The sequence below is a fragment of the Podarcis raffonei genome, chromosome 2, assembly GCF_027172205.1.
Source record: "Podarcis raffonei isolate rPodRaf1 chromosome 2, rPodRaf1.pri, whole genome shotgun sequence".
Classification (NCBI taxonomy): Eukaryota; Metazoa; Chordata; class Lepidosauria; order Squamata; family Lacertidae; genus Podarcis; species Podarcis raffonei.
This window is the reverse complement of record NC_070603.1, coordinates 114,250,131-114,267,316: the sequence shown is the minus strand read 5'-3', so window position 1 is coordinate 114,267,316 and position 17,186 is coordinate 114,250,131. Positions and strand designations below refer to the sequence as shown.

At 47.1% G+C, this 17,186-nt stretch overlaps 1 protein-coding gene across 3 annotated transcripts in view; it reads left to right on the top strand.

Moving 5' to 3' along the window:
• The first annotated feature begins 5,690 nt into the window (after positions 1 to 5,690).
• Positions 5,691 to 17,186, top strand: part of PPT2 (palmitoyl-protein thioesterase 2) — a 54,299-nt gene continuing 42,803 nt past the window's right edge. Inside the window, exon 1 of one of the 3 annotated variants that reach the window (XM_053379354.1) lies at positions 5,691 to 5,813. The gene's annotated coding sequence lies outside the window, so the exon portion shown is untranslated. Of the gene's footprint in view, positions 5,851 to 5,921; positions 6,140 to 17,186 lie in introns of those variants that run through there. The other 2 variants (XM_053379356.1, XM_053379355.1) reach the window with 2 other exon arrangements.

Sequence of the window (17,186 nt, the reverse complement as noted above, 5' to 3'; positions counted from 1 at the left end):
CTCCTCCTCCACCACCTTCTGCCTTCAGCAAAGTCATGAAGCCACAAAAGAGGGTGATGCTACAAATTCAGCCTGATGCAAAGCAGACAATATCCAGGGTCCAGAAGATCTATTGTATCATTGCAAACAATATCCTTTCCTCTCTCCGTGCAGCCCTTTCCTTCAGGGAAACATTACTTGTCAAATGTAGCTGAAATACTCAGTTTGGCATGCCTGCCTTTAAAAGAAAAGAAAAAAGTCTGCTCTGATTTAATCAGTGCATGTTTTTATCTTCTGCACACCTCACATATTCTGTTTCTTCTTCTTTTGATCTGCTAAGGAGTGTTTCTTACTTTATTTGGAGAAGTACAGGCTTGGAGCCCAAGACAAATTATTTTAAATCTCTCCATTCCTAATAGCTTACTCAAAGAAGTAGGTCACACTGAGCTAAATATGCATTACTCTCCAGTTAGCATGAACAGCAGGAGTGGGGATTTATTTTCCAGCTCAAGGGCCACATTCTGTTTTAGGGATCCAGTAGGAGGCAGAGCCAGAGGCAAAAGTGAGCAGAGCAATGGATGTGCCTTTGTACAACAGACCACAACAGAGCTTTCCAAACTGTGTGTCTTGACATGTTAAGTGTGTCGGCTGCAGCGTGTCACATGAACGCTCCTCCCGGGGCTGGAAAGGGGTTAGTTTAAACTCTGTTTTGCTGGTGTTGTAACCAAAATCTGCCCTTATTCCCTTATGGGGGACACAAGAGCCCTTATAGAGTCCTTTGTAGGTTCTCCATCGGTAGGAGAAAATAACAGAGGCCAACCAGAGAATATTGAGAAGCAAAGCAGCTAGTAAGCCTGATCTTTATTGAACTGTTGCAACAGGGTGCCCCTGGGAGATCACTTTGGTCTTGTCACCTGGGCAGCCCAGGACCTCCAGACACACTGACCAGGCTTGAGCCCCTGGGAGATCACTTTGGTCCTGCCAACTCATTGGTTTGGCTTAATTCCTGGAGGCACACTCCATTGTCTCTCCAGACAGACGGATGCCAGCAACAACAATCCACAGGAACATAGGACACTGCCTTATATTGAGTCAGACCCATAGTTGTCAACTTACAGATTTGAAAATAAGGGATCAGCAGCCAAAATAAGGGATTTTCCAGTTACAGGTATGTTCAGCTTCTGAGCCCCTCCGAGCCAAAGGCAGAAGCCCAGCCAGCAGCCAAACGAAACCTCAAGCGGTGGTTCCCACAGCTCAGCAACCCGGCAAAGGGGATGCAGCAAGGAAAACCACTGTCACCTCTCCTCTGGGAAGTGCTGAGCAAAGGCGAGTCCCCAGGCAACGCGGCCGATTTGATCAGCACAAGGCATGCAAGCTCCACCCCCCAGTCGTTCTTAGACTTCTTATTGGGTGAGCAATGCAACCAAGCAACACAGCTGGAGCCTCCCTCCTCCCTGGCCAGCAGGGAGGGAGGGAGAGGAGCTGCTTCCTTTGAAACCCGGGGAATTTAAGGGACATCTTCAATAAGGGACAGCAGCAGGAAACGGCACTGGGATAAGGGACTTTCCCGCCAAATAAGGGACGGTTGACAGCTATGGTCAGACCACTGGTGCATCTAGCTCAGTATAGCCTACACTGGCTGGCAGCATCGCTCCACGGTTTCCAGTCGTCCTCTTCCAGCCCTATCTAGCTATGCTGGGATTTGAGCTTGGTACCTTTTGCCTGCAAAGCAGATTCTCTACCACTGAACTATACAGTCTTTCCCCCCTGCAGGCATAGATACACCTGTCTGGTGGTGGGTAAGTTGTAAGCTGTGGGTTCAGAGGAAAATGACATGCAAAGAAGTACAGATAGCGACATGCTGATTTCTTCGTTTTTTAGCCCTGCCAAATTCCACCCATTTGGCAACCTTTCCTTTTCCCTCTTGCCTCTTCAGAAGGCTCCCTTTCCCCTTGACAGCTCCTTGAGCAACCACCACTTTGACATTTCCCACTTGACAAGCCCTTACTGCCTTGGATTGTTTTCCTAGCAAACAGAGTCACATGTCGCCAGGTTTAGTGTTGGGTGGAACGCGGCTCCTACCTAAGGGAATATCACTTTTGCTTAGGAGAAATGATAGACAGCCTAATAGTAAAATAATCATAATAACAGTCCATGATTGGCCGACGGTTTGAACAGAAAACATCAGACAGCAGTTCCTCTTACAGACTGAATGTTTACTTGGACATGATTCTTATTGCTTCAAACTGGGCTTGCTGCCATGTAAATGCATGAAGGGCTGGCATCTGGAGACTGCAATATTGTTATGAACACTTAACATGGAAACACCATTTACCTTCCCGTCGGAGCAGTACCTATTTATCTACTTGCACTTTGGTGTGCTTTCGAACTGCTAGGTTGGCAGGAGCAGGGACCGAGCAACGGGAGCTCACCCCGTCACAGGGATTTGAACCGCCGACCTTCTGATCGGCAAGTCCTAGGCTCTGTGGTTTAACCCAGAGCGCCACCCGCGTCCCTGAAGTGGTCTCTTAGCATGTACCATATATGTGGGAACTAAATGTAGGAAGTAAACCATAATCAATATAACCTGATGGAGTTCCCAGGGGCAGGTGTTGTCACCATATGAAAGGCCTTCATATGGAATGAGTCTCCTAATGAGGTTGTATCTCCCGGAGATCCTCTCTTGCAGAGTACAGGTGATCTTTTAGGTCCTAAGCTCTGTAAGGCTGTGTACACCAGAAAAAGGAACTTTGACTTCACTCGTTTAACTTTGCCAGCTGGCAGCTGGCGCAACACTTTCTGCAGAAGTGTAAACGTGTGGACTTCCGGGTTAGCGCCATCGGCTAATGGCGGATTCCCTCCGAGCTCCGGAGGGAATCGGCTCCACAGGATCCGGGTCTTGCCGCTGCGGCGACGCGGGGACCCTCAGAAATCACAGGCGCTGAAGCCTGTGAACCTGGTGACTCGGCGGGCACCATTTGCGCCCCCCCGACCCGTGAAGGAGCCTTTTTAAAGGCTTCGGAACGGGGGACGGGGTGAGCGGCGCGGTGCTGAGAGTTGACTGCTTTTCCTGTGGAGTGAAGCCTCATGCCATGGTCGGAGAGTGCTGACTTCTTCTTGTGAACAATTGGACTCTAAAAGCAACAACCCGTGAGTAATACGGAAATTGGATTTGTAAAGAAAAAATTTTTTTTGAATTAGGCACGATTGGGGAAGGCGCAAACAGGAAGTCCGTCTCCCCGTCTTATAAATAATCTAAAGCAAGGACTAGCTAACTAAGGTCGAGAGAATTTATTCTTCTTTATTGGGTAAAATACATTAATTTCACAATTTGGCAGTATAAGTAATTTCACTGGAGGATAAGAGCTAATTTTGAGAGCTGAAGTGCCACCCCCCCGGACCCGGGAGTGATCCGCGAGAGAGCCTGTTGAGGTGATATAGAAGAGTTTGACAGCTGTCAAATTAGCTGTCAAGAAGGAAAAAGAGAACTTTGTTTCTGCTATCTCTGCTGGATATATTTGCTACAATTTGGTTATATTTTGTTGAAAACAAGGAAGAACTGATACAAACTAACTTGATTATTGGATTTGAACTGGAAGGAAGATAAAGTAATCAAAATCCCTCTAGAGGGGATTTTGGGACATTACAAGAATGGCTGAAGGAGGAAAAATTCAAGCTAAATTGGACAGAGTGTTTCTTCTCTTGGGAAAGTTACAAGGCCAAATTGATGTTTTGGCTACAAATGTTGCAACTCTGGACTTAACAGTAAACAAATCCATTGAATTTGATAAGGACTTGACTCATGAAGTCCATGCAGCTGGACAAGAAGAGAAACTTGAAAGATTTGAGAGTGTGGAGAAAGAGATATATGTTGTTTCTGAGGAAAAGGAAGGAGGAGATGTAATGTTGCAGATGACAAAGGAGAGCCAGAGGCCTGACATGATGGCTACAAAGGAAAATAAGTACTGGATGATGAAAATCTGTTTTGAATTGAAGATTGGAGAATGGAGAGATCTCCTTATGTGGAGATCTGAAGACCTACGGATTACAAATTTGATTAAGGTGAAAGTTGGAGCTTTTGGGACATTTGGACTTAAAAGGAGTAAGAAACAAGATTCAGGCTCCACTTTTAAGTATGGAGGTCTGGCTGGAAGAAATATGGACCCTATCAGGACAGAGCTTCTCCGAGATCTGGTGTTTAATATTAAGGACTACCAAAAAAAACCGGCAGAGAGGAATTGAGAGAGAATTAAGAGCCTCGGACGTGAGGTCTCCAGGCTGATAGTAGACTAAGACTGATGGACATTTGTTGGGGATTGAAACCGGGAAAGGGGGGGAGGTTTGGGAATCCAAAGGGTGCAGAATAATAGTCTGTTTTTTTTATTTTGTTTTGTTATTAGTATGAAAATTGGGGAATTCATGGAAGGGAATTTGGGTCGACTTTAGAAAAAAGTTTTAAGAATGAGCACTGATGTTTAAATACTGATGTTTATAAGTTAAAATTGGTTTGTTTTTTTAATGAATTAAATATAAAAAGGTCAAAAATTGGGGACAAGAACTTGTTGAATTAACAATTTGAATTGGAATATAAGAAGGGGAGGTGTGGGGAAGTCAGGGAAATATGTTATTGAAAATAAGGATTGTAAACTTTATGTGTTTTTAACTTTTTTGTTTTTTCTTTTTGAATTTTTAATGTATAAAGGTGGAAAAACTCAATAAATATCTTTTAAAAAAAAAGAAGTGTAAACGTGTGGCAAGAGTCTGTTCCAGTGGTTTACATAAGATACAGCTGTAGATGAGAAAAGAAGAGAGGAACCTGGCTGTTGCATCAGGCCAGTGGCCCACCTAGTCCAGCATTCTCAAAATGGCCAGCCAGCTGCCTCAACGCCAAGCCCCGGCCTCAGCACCCGCAGCAAATGCACATGACAGTAGTACTTGGTTGCAACCCTAATTTGAGAGCAAATGCCATTAATGTTAATAGGATTTATGCATGAGGGAACATTGCTGGGGATTATTAGGTTTTAAAACTAAAAAGGGGGTGGGGGAGTTGGTTCAAGAGCATGGGTAGGCAAACTAAGGCCCGGGGGCCGGATCTGGCCCAATCGCCTTCTAAATCCGGCCCATGGGCGGTCCAGGAATCAGCGTGTTTTTACATGAGTAGAATGTGTCCTTTTATTGAAAATGCATCTCTGGGTGATTTGTAGGGCATAGGACTTCGTTCATTTTTTTTCTTTTCATAATATAGTCCGGCCCCCCACAAGGTCTGAGGGACAGTGGACCGGCCCCCTGCTGGAAAAGTTTGCTGGCCCCTGTTCAAGAGCGATCTTTTAGTGCAGTTCCCCTTTCAGTCTGATCTCGCTTACTGGCGACTGGTAGAAATCAAAGCCTTCATTTGCAGGCCCTGGAAGCCGATGCTTTGGGACACCGAAGGTTTGCATCCATAAGAGGCAAATTAGCCCCTTTTTTTGTTATTACAGTATTGTTGTTGCAAATCCAGATGTCCGGGAACATTCTAGCACAGAGAGGGAGGGAGGGGGTTGTAATTCCGGCTTGGCCCCCAGCCCCCTACTGATTCGCGGTCTCTTCCTCCCTTTAGGGGGCGCCAGTTTCGCGATGAATGAAGCGGGGGTGGGAATAGAACGTTGCAACATTTGGTTTCCAGGGACGCCTGCGCGGTCGCCGGGGGCGGGGGAGCATCCCCGGATCTGACGCGCGCGCTCCAGCACGAGAGGGGAAATAAACAACAAGAGAAAAAGCGAGAGAGAGAGAGAGAAGAGAAGAGAAGAGATCAGCTGGCGGATGGGGGCAGGGAAGCGGCCGGTGTCTTGATCCAGGCAAGATCCGATGGGCGGCGGTGGGGCGCACGATCCGGTGAACTGCAAGGCGGGGGGGGGGGAGACAAAAGTTTGCGAATTAATGGGGTTTACAGCTGGGGAATCCCATTCAGGAGAGGCGGGGTGGCGAATTCTTCCACGATCTTAAGCTGGGAGCGTGTGGGGCCAGGATGGGAATGGGTTTGGTTTGATGCTGAATGGGGCTTGATCGGGGATCCGCAACAGAAATCATTCATATACGGATCTGCTGTGGCTGGAGAAGGGCCTGCAAGGGAGCCGGGAGGGTCGCGTCGACTTTTCCTTTTGGCCTCCGTTGAGGTTTCCAGGTATGGATACTGTATTTTTGGAGAGTTGCACACGCAGAAAGGACTTTCCCTCCGGGGTGGCTCCCCAGCGCCCACCCCCCTTCTCCTGGCTGCACCGTCGGGAGAAGGCGAACCTGATGGAATTTTCCCCGCTCGGCAGCCCTTAAAGATACAGGAGCCCAAGCGGCTTTTATGACCCGGAGTTATTTTTTTATATATATATATATTATGGCTTTGCAATGAGGTTGTGTGGAGAGGGGACGCCTTAGTTTCTCGATCGCTGGGGAAAGAAAGGGCGGATTTCTTCCTGCCAGCGTTTTGCAAATTTACAAAAGGCGCAAAAGAAATGTGGAGGGGGGCGCGGTTATAGTCGTTTCGGCGGGGCAAATAACTCAGTGCCTACCGAAGGAAAAGTGGAGGAGGGCTTTTGTTCGCACCTGCTTTCGTTCTCTGCCTAGTTTGCTGGCTGCTGTAGTTATTTATTTGAACCACAGCTTGGTGCGCAAGAGAGGCGCTTCGCAACATTAGCGCCTGCCCGTCTGGCTGCTGTTCAAATCGAAAAGAGCAGAATCGCGCTTTGCTCCAATCCATTGGTGAAAACCCTGCTTGCAATCTCAGGAATGCTTCAGCCGTGCGGCTCTTTTGGTGCCAGCGTTGGATTTTCACAGGATCTCGCTAATTTTTGTGGCTTTGGGTGTGTGTGTGAGAGAGAGAGAGCGAGAGAGAGATATTCATCTTTTTTGGGGAGTGTTGTGTTGCATTTGTGCATCGGTTTTATACCCCGCTTTTCCGGCATTTCGACAACAGCAAAACCAAAAAATAGTTTGATGCAAAATGGCAGGGTAGGATTAGTTACTGCTCTGGCCAACAGCCTGTGACTTTGAAGCTGTTCCTTTGTATTATGTATATTTAGGGGCTGGACAGGAGAGAGGAAATAAGTCAAGTTTTGCAGTGCTAACAGGTTCTGCATCCCCACTAGGAAATTCTTCCCTTCTCCAAATGGTGAGGTAGCGCTGCTCAGTAGTTACCTTCATTACTGTGCTTTTCACTTGCCTTAGCTTAGGTTGCGTACACACCCTAATCTTAAGGCACACAAATTTCGCAAACAGTCCTGGGCACTGCAGTTTATCTCTTAAGGTAAAGGTAAAAGGATGCCTGACCATTAGGTCCAGTTGTGACTGACTCTGGGGTTGAGGCGCTCATCTTGCTTTATTTTCCGAGGGAGCCAGGATACAGCTTCCGGGTCATGTGGCCAGCATGACTAAGCTGCTTCTGGAGAACCAGAGCAGTGCACGGAAACGCCGTTTACCTTCCCGCCGGAGCAGTACCTATTTATCTATTTGCACTTTGACGTGCTTTCGAACTGCTAGGTTGGCAGGAGCAGGGACCGAGCAACGGGAGCTCACCCCGTCGCGGGGATTCAAACCGCCGACCTTCTGATCAGCAAGTCCTAGGCTCTGTGGTTTAACCCACAGCGCCACCTGCGTCCCTTATGGAGCTACAATTCCCAGCACCCGTAGCAAACTACAGTTCCCAAGATTCTTTTGCAGGAAGCAGTGTCCTTTAAATGTGTGATGTGTAGGCACTCTGCTTTTCCTTCTCCTCTCCGTCCCCTCTCTTCTGAGGATTGGTCAGCTATTCCATGCTTGCACCTTTAGGAACAAATAAGTCTTTCTAGAGATACTCTCGTGCCTCTTAAGCAGGGATTTCTGGCCTGGGGAGAAAATGGATTCCTTTTTATAGAACTGATGATGAACTGGTCTGTGAATCAAGATGCAGCTTCTGAGATGCAGTGGTAGAACTCTTGCCTGGTACATATAAAGTCCCAGGTTCAATCCCCAGGTATGGCTGGGAGAGTTTCTCTGCCTGAAATCTTAAGAACTGCTAGTTGGTGTAGACATTACTGAGTCTGATGGGCCAATAGCAGTTTCCTGTGTTCCCTCTGTCCTTTCTGGGACTTTTAATCCACCACTTCTTTGCACCATGGCCTGTCTGCTCAGCCTTAGCTGCCTCCTCACCCTAAGAGAGGGCACTTCCAGACAACCTGTTTATTGAGCATGCACACTGATTTGCTTGCAGGAAGCCTAGGTGAGGAGTTGCATCAGACCCAGGTCACACCTCTCAGTGCATGTCCTCCACCACTTGCCTTGTTGCAAAACATCCAGCCTGTCTCCATGTTGCAAGCAATTATAATTGTGCAACCTGAATTTGGTGGGATGTGATTGCATCCCAGTCCCAAAAAACAACTCCAAAAACTGGACAGTCCAGAATTTGTCAGTGACAAATGAAGAGGTATGGGGGAAACTCTGGGATGTGACTTTGGAAACTTCCCACGAGATGGGAAGGGCTTCTCCCAGGGCTGTAGCCATGTGGGTGTCAAGGCTGGAGTCAGATGCAGCAGGTCAGTTGTCGGTAAAGTTAACTCTTCAAGGAAACGACACACAACTCGGCAACACTTTGCAGTAGGTCTTGCCCCTGTGGAGCAGGTCCCTGCCCTCCACCTTTTCTAAGGCTCCTCCTCTCCTGGATGTTTCCCAAGCAGTCTCAAACTGCCTCCCTCTGGCCTCTGTTCTGCCCTCCTCAATATTCAGCCCGTTCTTCGAAACCAGGGTGGAGGTGGGCTTGTCGCAGCAGGAGAGGGAAACCCCCCTGGGTTCTTCAGCAGTATTCTAATTCCTCTCCTCTGCTTCAGCCTCAGAGTCTGAACAGCTCCCTGTCACATATTCCTCCTGCTCACTAAACCCTGTTGTTCCTTCAGCATCTATTTTTTTAAAAATGATATTTATTAAGAATTTTAAAATTACAAAGAAATAGAGAGAAAAAGAAGGGGGGAAAGCAATAAAAAGACAAACAGCGGTCAAACAATACAAATCGACAAAAATCAAAATCAGAAAACAAAAACAAAACACATAACACATCAAAATCAAAAAACAAGAATAAACCACAAAAATTTAAAAACAGATCCAATATTCCCAAATCCTTAACTGTCATGACCTTATTTCATCGACCTCCTCACACCTCCCTTTTTTGTATTCTAGTTGTTAATTATAACAGCAAATCCTTTCCATTTTTCATAATATCCTGTCATTAAATTACCTTAATCTATTTTAACCTATAATACATAAAAAATCCTAAAATTAAAAACTTAAATCTTATTTATACCAATTTCTCCTAACCATACCATATTCTTGCAAAGTTCTTTTTAACATTTCTGCTAAAGCCAAATAATTTCGTTCCAACATTTTTCTAACATTCATTAATTTTTCCTTTACGGATTGGGGGGGCGCGAAAGGTGCCCGCCGAGTCCCATGGTCACAGGCTTCATCCGCCTGTGATTTTTTAAAGGGTCCCCGCTTCGCCGTAGCGGAACAGACCCGTTTTACGTGGAGCCAGTCCCTCCAGATCAGAGGGAATCCGCCATTACCGATGGCGCCACCCCGGAAGTCTGTTCCTTCAGCGTCTAGAACCTCCTCCCAATTTCCCCCCTCTCCTTGGTGTCCCACCAGCAATCCCTGGGCTCTGAGCCTTCCTCCTCTGGGGGTTTCCCTTGGGGGTCCCCAGCTGCTGCCTCCCACCACTCGTCCTCTTCCAGCCAGTCCCTGACAGTGGGGGGACTGGACCCCTCATCAAAATGCCAAGCTATAACATCTTCTGTGCTGTCAGCGCTGCCCAAGGTCCCAGCTCACACAAGACCAACGCTGCTTCTTCCTCAAATTAAAAAGTCTTTATTGAAGTTCAGTTTCATTTCCAGACGCGCAGCGCGCAACGCTACGTCTATGCATCAGACCGTAGAAGTCCCATCTGAATCTCCTCCCCCCTGACACCAGCTTAAGATTCTAGCCTTACTCCACCTCTTCCTCTGTTCCTTCTTTCTCTGGGTCCTTCTGCTAGTCGGAGTCTCAGCCCTCCTAGATTCTTCTGACGCTGGTTCTGCCGACTCTTCTCCCCCCCTCCTTCGGGCTTTAGGACCTGGCTCCCAATCCGGGTTTTCTGCTCTCCCGCGCTCCTCCACATTTGAACTTGGCGCGCGCGCGCAGCCTCCCACTTTCCTTCTGACCGTTACACTTGTGTCACTGCTCCCCCTTTCGGGGAGGCTAGCTGGACCTGGCCTTCCCTCCGTTTCCCCACTCCCCGATGGAGGAGAAGCTGGTCCTGACTCACGTGACTCTTCCCCCCCACTGTGCTCTGGTGGGGGAACTGGCCCTACTCCTCCGCTACTCCTTTGGGACTCCCCTCTGGTTCCTTGTTTATGGATCGTCCCCCCTGGGACTCGCCTCGCCCTTACCATAGGCGCCCCCTCCTGGGAATCTTCTGATTTGCTGGAGAAGCTCATGGAATCTCTCGGTCCACTGTCATATTCCCCTACGCTCCCCTCTGATTCCTCTCCTCCGCTCTCTATTTGCTCTCTCCCCTGCTCTTCTGCTCCTGAGCCTCTGACATGTGCGTTCTCAGCTTTCATCTTTAAAAAGTCTGTCTTACTGAGAAACCAGGAAAAATATGTTCGCTGTGTTCTACTTGGTAGAGAGTAAAGGGGCCCATGTCCCTCCCTCCAGATGTTTTTGAACTCCCATCAACCCCAGCCAGTGGCTATAGATAATGGAAGCTGGAGTCCAGCAACATTGGTGTTTTGTCAATAAGTGTGAAGAAACTGGGGTGAATGACCGGTACTTGGAACATCGGTTTCTAATTCCAGAATTGAATAGATAAAATAACTTTTGAACTTAACTGGACTGCACACGTTTTCTTGCCACCGCTGGTTTTGCATGGGCTTTGTCCTGGGTCAATTGGTGCGCAACAACTGCGCAACATTTCTGTGGCCGTTTGAGGTTATGGACCTAAATTCCCTACACATTAAAAAAAAACCACAAGCATCTGACATCAGTCCTGCATTATGAAAAAGCAAGATCCTGCACTGTGAGCAGTATAAATTTTGCACATTGAAATTCTTTTTCGTAACTTTGTTTTATTTTGCACAAAAGAACAGCTATGATTTTGCCCTTTTTTGCTCCTCCTGAGACACCTGCATGTGATTTGTGCTCATGTGTTTTCAAGCAGAGTAAGGTAAAGGGTAAGGGGACCCCTGACCATTAGGTCCGGTCGTGGCCGACTCTGGGGTTGTGGCGCTCATCTCTCTTTACTGGCCGAGGGAGCCGGCGTACAGCTTCTGGGTCATGTGGCCAGCATGACTGAGCCACTTCTGGCGAACCAGAGCAGCGCACGGAAATGCCGTTTTACCTTCCCGCCGGAGCGGTACCTATTTATCTACTTGCACTTGGAGGTGCTTTCAAACTGCTAGGTTGGCAGGAGCAGGGACCAAGCAACGGGAGCTCACCCTGTCACGGGGATTCGAACCGCCGACCTTCTGATCGGCAAGTCGTAGGCTCTGTGGTTTAGACCACAGCGCCACCCACGTTCCCTTTCAAGCAGAGTATTTGCAGCTAAAGACTTGCTCTGGGGCAACCTTCTGTACTCGGTGCTACAGCAATATTTATTTACTGACTTTGTGCATTTATACCCCATTTTTTGCTACAAGGCGCCCAAGGTGGCATGTATGGCTCTTCGCTCTTCGTTTACTTCCCACAACACCCCTGAGAGGTAGGTTAGGCTGAGAGGAAATGACTGGCCTGACGCCACCCAGCAAGCTTTGTGGTTGAGTGGGGATTTGACCCTCTGATCTCCCAGGTCCGAGTCTGACACTTTTACCCCTGTGTTGCTCTGGCTTGTGCCCTGGTTGCAATCCGTACTATGGTAGCTCAACACCCACCTTCCAGGGGGGTTGTTTTACTGAGCAGTAAATAAATGAAGGAGCGTCTCCACCCCCATCATTCAGCCCGGACACTGAGGTCCGGCTCCGAGGCCCTTCTGGCGTTTCCCTCCTTGCAAGAAGCGAGGTTACAGGGAACTAGACAGAGGGCCTTCTCAGTAGTGGCACCTGCCCTGTGGAACGCCCTCCCATCAGATGTCAAGGAAATAAACAACTATGTTACTTTTACAAGACATCTGAAGGCAGCCCTGTTTGGGGAAGTTATTAATGTTTGATGTTTTATCGTGTTTTTAATATTCTGCTGGGAGCCGCCCAGAGTGGCTGGGGAAACCTGGCCAGATGGGTAGGGCATAAATTTATTATTATTATTATTATTTATTATTATTATTATTTTATTTTATAAAGTTGTTTATGTGATCATTGGGACACATGTATGGGAAGAGGCAACTGAACACTTCTGCCCCAATCTCCTCTTTTGACTGCCGTAAACTAATGTTTAAAGAGTCATATTTTTGTTGGTGGGAAAATACTGCAATCCTACTCCCCCCCCCCCAACTGGCACCCAGGATATGATATGATAATTTTAATTGCTGTTTTAACTGTTGTTCCATCTTAATGGGGTTGCTTTCTTGCATGTTTTAATTATGAATGTTGCAATATTTTGATGGAATTGTTCTAGCGTGTGTGTTGCAATTGGTTTTATACCTGCTAAGAAGAGATTTTGGCAGTCTGAAGACATATGGTCCCCCCCCCACCTTTCTGAAGCTAAGCATCATTGTGTCTGGTCAGTGCCTGGGTGCATGACCTCCTGGTAACCTCATAAACACCATCTTGGGTTCCATGATTTAAAAAAGTGGGGGACATAAATGCAAGAAAATGAACTTAAGAATATTATGTACACTTGCAATGCTGGCTGAACTTTGCTTGGAAGCACCACTTGGCATAGAATCTCAGAGTTGTAGATTTGGGTCATTCCGAGGGTTAAATCCTGCAGGGCCCTAAGGAAGTTAGATTATCCTCCACCAGGGCCAGGGCCTTCTCAGTGATGGCTCCGACCTGGTGGAATGCTCTGTCCCATGAGACCAGGGCCCTGCAGGATTTAACTTCCTTCCGCAGGGCCTGTAAGACAGAGCTATTCCGCCTGGCTTTCAATTTGAACTTGGCCTGATCTTTTATTCCCCTTCCTTCCCTCCCTCTCCCCTTTTTATGAAGATTACCCGCTCTGGGATCCCACGGCTAATTTTCCCCTGGTCTCCTCGCTGGCCCAAATAGGACTAATTTAGCCAGCTAGCCCTGGTTATCATCGAATGTTTGTTGGATGGATTTCCCCCCTAAATTGATTTTTGAATTCTGAATTTATTGTTATTCATGTTTTATACAGTATTTTATGCTGTTTTTTGTTGCATCAATTAAGTGTTTTAAATTTGTTGTTAGCTGCCCTGAGCCCGGTTTTCTGAACCGGGAAGGGCGGGGTATAAATAATAATAATAATAATAATAATAATAATAATAATAATAATAATAATTATTATTATTATTATTATTATTATTATTATTATTATCTATTCCAACCCCTGGCAATGCAGGCATGATTCAGTTCAGTGTGGTGCAGTGGTTAGCATGTTGGACTAGGACCTGGGAGACCAGGGTTCAAATTCCCACTAGGCCACGAAGCTCACTGGGTGACCTCATAGCCAGACACAGTCTCTCAGCCTGACTTGTTGCCAGGATAATCTAGAGATGGAGAGCTCCTTGGATTAAAAGGTGGGATAAAAATGCAATAAATAACGAGGATGATGAAGATGAGTGACCACAGCTAAAGAGCAGATGGAGAGATGCTGAGCGAACAGAAGGAAAATGAGCCTCGATAGCTCAGCTGGCTGGAGCATGGTGCTGATAACGCCAAGGTTGCAGGTTTGATTCCCGTATGGGGCAGCTGCATCTTCCTGCATTGCAGGGGGTTGGACTAGATGACCCTCAGGGTCCCTTGCAACTCTATGATTCTACCAGTGTTGCCATCTTGGCAGAGAGTTCCTGACAAATGGCAGCTTGACTGAACAAGCCTGGGTGTGAAATGTCTGGAAGGAAGTGGTTTGGGAGGGACTAGGGCAGGGGCCAGGAACCACTAGGCCTCCAGATGTTGTTAATAGTATAAAATATTATGTGTTTATTTAAATTTATTTTATCCTGCCCTTCCTCCTGAAGCTGCCCAGGGCGGCAGATGCACACATTATAAAACAATTAAAAGATCTGAAAAGGATCTTGTTGCTGCTGAACAACATCTTGCATCAGCTCACACAAGCATACCCAATGGCTAGGAATGATGGGAGCTATAGTTCGAATGAATTTTATTATTTCGGTCACAGACCAGTTCCAGCCCACATACAATATCAAGGAAGTCATAAAACATGATAGGGATACATTTGAATTTACAATTAGGTATAACAGGGACAATACGGATATAGCAACAGTTAAAAATATATATAAATTAAAACTTGGTCACTAACATACAGTGGTACCTCTGGATACGAACGGGATCCGTTCCGGAGCCCTGTTCGCATCCTGAAGTAAACATAAGACGTGGCTGCACGGGCCGTGTTTGGCCGCTTCTGCGCATGCGCAGATGCTCAAAATGACATCATGCGCATGTGCAGAAGCGGCGAAACCCGGAAGTAACGTGCTCCATTACTTCTGGGTTGCTGTAGAGCGCAACTCGAAAATACTTAACTTGAAGCTACTTCAACCCGAGGTATAATCTAAAATTATCATTTAAGGCATTAATCATTATGATAGCACAGCTTGTTCTCTAAGTTTTATGACAATCGCACAGAATATGGCTATCCTTAATGTGATCTCAGGATCCTTGATGGGAGTTCAGTAACATCTAGAAATGGAAAAAACGAAACGCAAATTAAGGGAGGGCAAATCCCACTGGGTTCTTGCTTTTTGGCACCCTTGTGGTGTTTTGTTTCCATCTCCCACCCAAGAATAAGTATCTTAACACTTAATTATTTTATGCTTTCTCTTTGGGACAATCTAGAAATGGGCATGGCTCATTGCCTGCAAACCCCCTCTGACTTCTGAATCTGTGTGGCTGATTCACTGTTTCTCCATGTCGGTGTGTGTTCGGCGGGTGTGTTGTTGCTGTTAATTTGGCGTGTGGCTCCTCGCCCCGTCTTGTTTACTGTTGCACGCCTCTGCTGAGCCGGGTGTAATGTTTCACTGGAAGGGAACAGATGCGATTCGGGCAAAAGGAAGCAAATTGAAGTGCCACTGATTTTGGCAAGAGACTGGCAAGGAGAGGGGGCAGTGGATGAAGCTTTCGCTGTGCCACCGACGCTGGGAAATGAGAGTGTGTGCAAAGCACAGAAACACAACCCCGTTTTGATTCTGTGCTCAGTTTGAGGTGCTTCTTTAGACTTTTAATGTTTCGGGAACTGGGGGTGCAGAGGACTGCATCTCACCCACTGGAGGCTGCTTGTAGGCTGTGGCTGTCATACGCCCTGTCCCCACCTCACTCATCTCAGATGCATGGAATCGTAAAATTGTAGAATTGTGAGGGACCCCACGGGCCATCTAGTCCAACCCGCTGCAATGCAGGAATCTCAGCTAAAGCATCCATAGCAGATGGCCCTCCCAACCTATGCTCAAAGACCTCCAGGGAAGGAGAGTCCAGAACCTCCCAAGGTTGAACCTCCGTTGAACAGCTCAGAAAGTTCTTCCTGATGTTTAGCCAGAATCTCCTTAGTTGTACAGTGGATGCTCGGGTTGCGAACGTGATCCGTGCGGGATGCACGTTTGCAACCCGCAGTGTCCACAACCCACAGCGGTGATTGGGCACTTCTGCGCATGAGCAACCGCCAAAACCCAGAAGTAACCCATTCCGGTACTTCTGGTTTTCGGCGGTCTGTAACCCGAAAAAACGCAACCTGAAGCGCCTGTAACCTGAGGTATGACTGTACAGTGGTACCTCGGGTTACATACGCTTCAGGTTACATATGCTTCAGGTTACAGACTCCACTAACCCAGAAATAGTACCTTGGGTTAAGAACTTTGCTTCAGGATGAGAACAGAAATTGTGAAGCGGTGGCAGCACAGTGGCAGCAGGAGGCCCCATTAGCTAAAGTGGTGCTTCAGGTTAAGAACAGTTTCAGGTTAAGAATGGACCTCAGGAACGAATTAAGTACTTAACCCAAGGTACCACTTTATCATGAATCTGTTGTTTTGGATCTGCCCTCCAGAGCAGGAGAAAACAAGCTTGCTCCCTCTTCCATGTGACAGCCCTTGAGATATTTGAAGAAGATATCCTATCTCCTCTCAGGCTAAACATCTCCCAGGGTAAACATACCCAGCTCCCATGACCGTTCCCCATAAGGCTTGCTTTCCAGACCTTTGATCATCTTGGTTGCCCTCCTCTGCACACCTTCCAGCTTCTCAATCTCCTTCTTAACAGTGCTGTTTTGCTAGAAAAGGAGCTGCCAGAACTCACCATGAACGCCTCCTTCCTTCTCTTCTAATGTCAATAGTGAAGTGCTGGAACTGAGTTCCGGCGAGTTCCGGCTGCAAAAAAGCCCTGCTTCTTTTATTGTGACACCTAGAACTGGACACAGTGCAGTGGACGCTCTGGTTGAGAACATAATCCGTGTGGGAGGCACGTTCACAACCCGCAGCGCCACATCTGCGCACGCGCAGGTTGTGATTTGGTGTTTTTGTGCATGCGCGAGCGCCGAAACCCGGAAGTAACTCGTTCTGGTACTTACGGGTTTGGCGTGGTGCGAAACCCGAAAACGCGCCACCTGAAGCATCTGTAACCCGAGGTATGACTGTATTCTAGCTGTGGTATGACCAGGGTATGAGAACCAGTGTGGTGTAGTGGTTAAGAGCTGTATCGTAATCTAGTGAACTGGAACTGGGTTCACTTTCCTGCTCCTCCACATGCAGCTTCTGGGTGACCTTGGGCCAGTCACACTTCTCTGAAGTCTCTCAGCCTCACTCACCTCACAGAGTGTTTATTGTGGGGGAGGAAGGGAAAGGAGAATGTTAGCCGCTTTGAGACTCCTTAGGGTAGTGATAAAGCGGGATATCAGATCCAAACTCCTCCTCCTCCTCTTCTTCTTCTTCTTCTTCTTCTTCTTCTTCTTGGCAGAATAGAGTGGGACTATTACTTCCCTTGATCTGGACACTGTACTTCTGTTGATGCGGCCTAGAATATTTGAAAAATTATTATACACAAATTAAAGTCATTGGTTATACACAATTTAAAGTCATTGGTAGGGTTGACTTAACATCGTGCAGTGAGAATAAT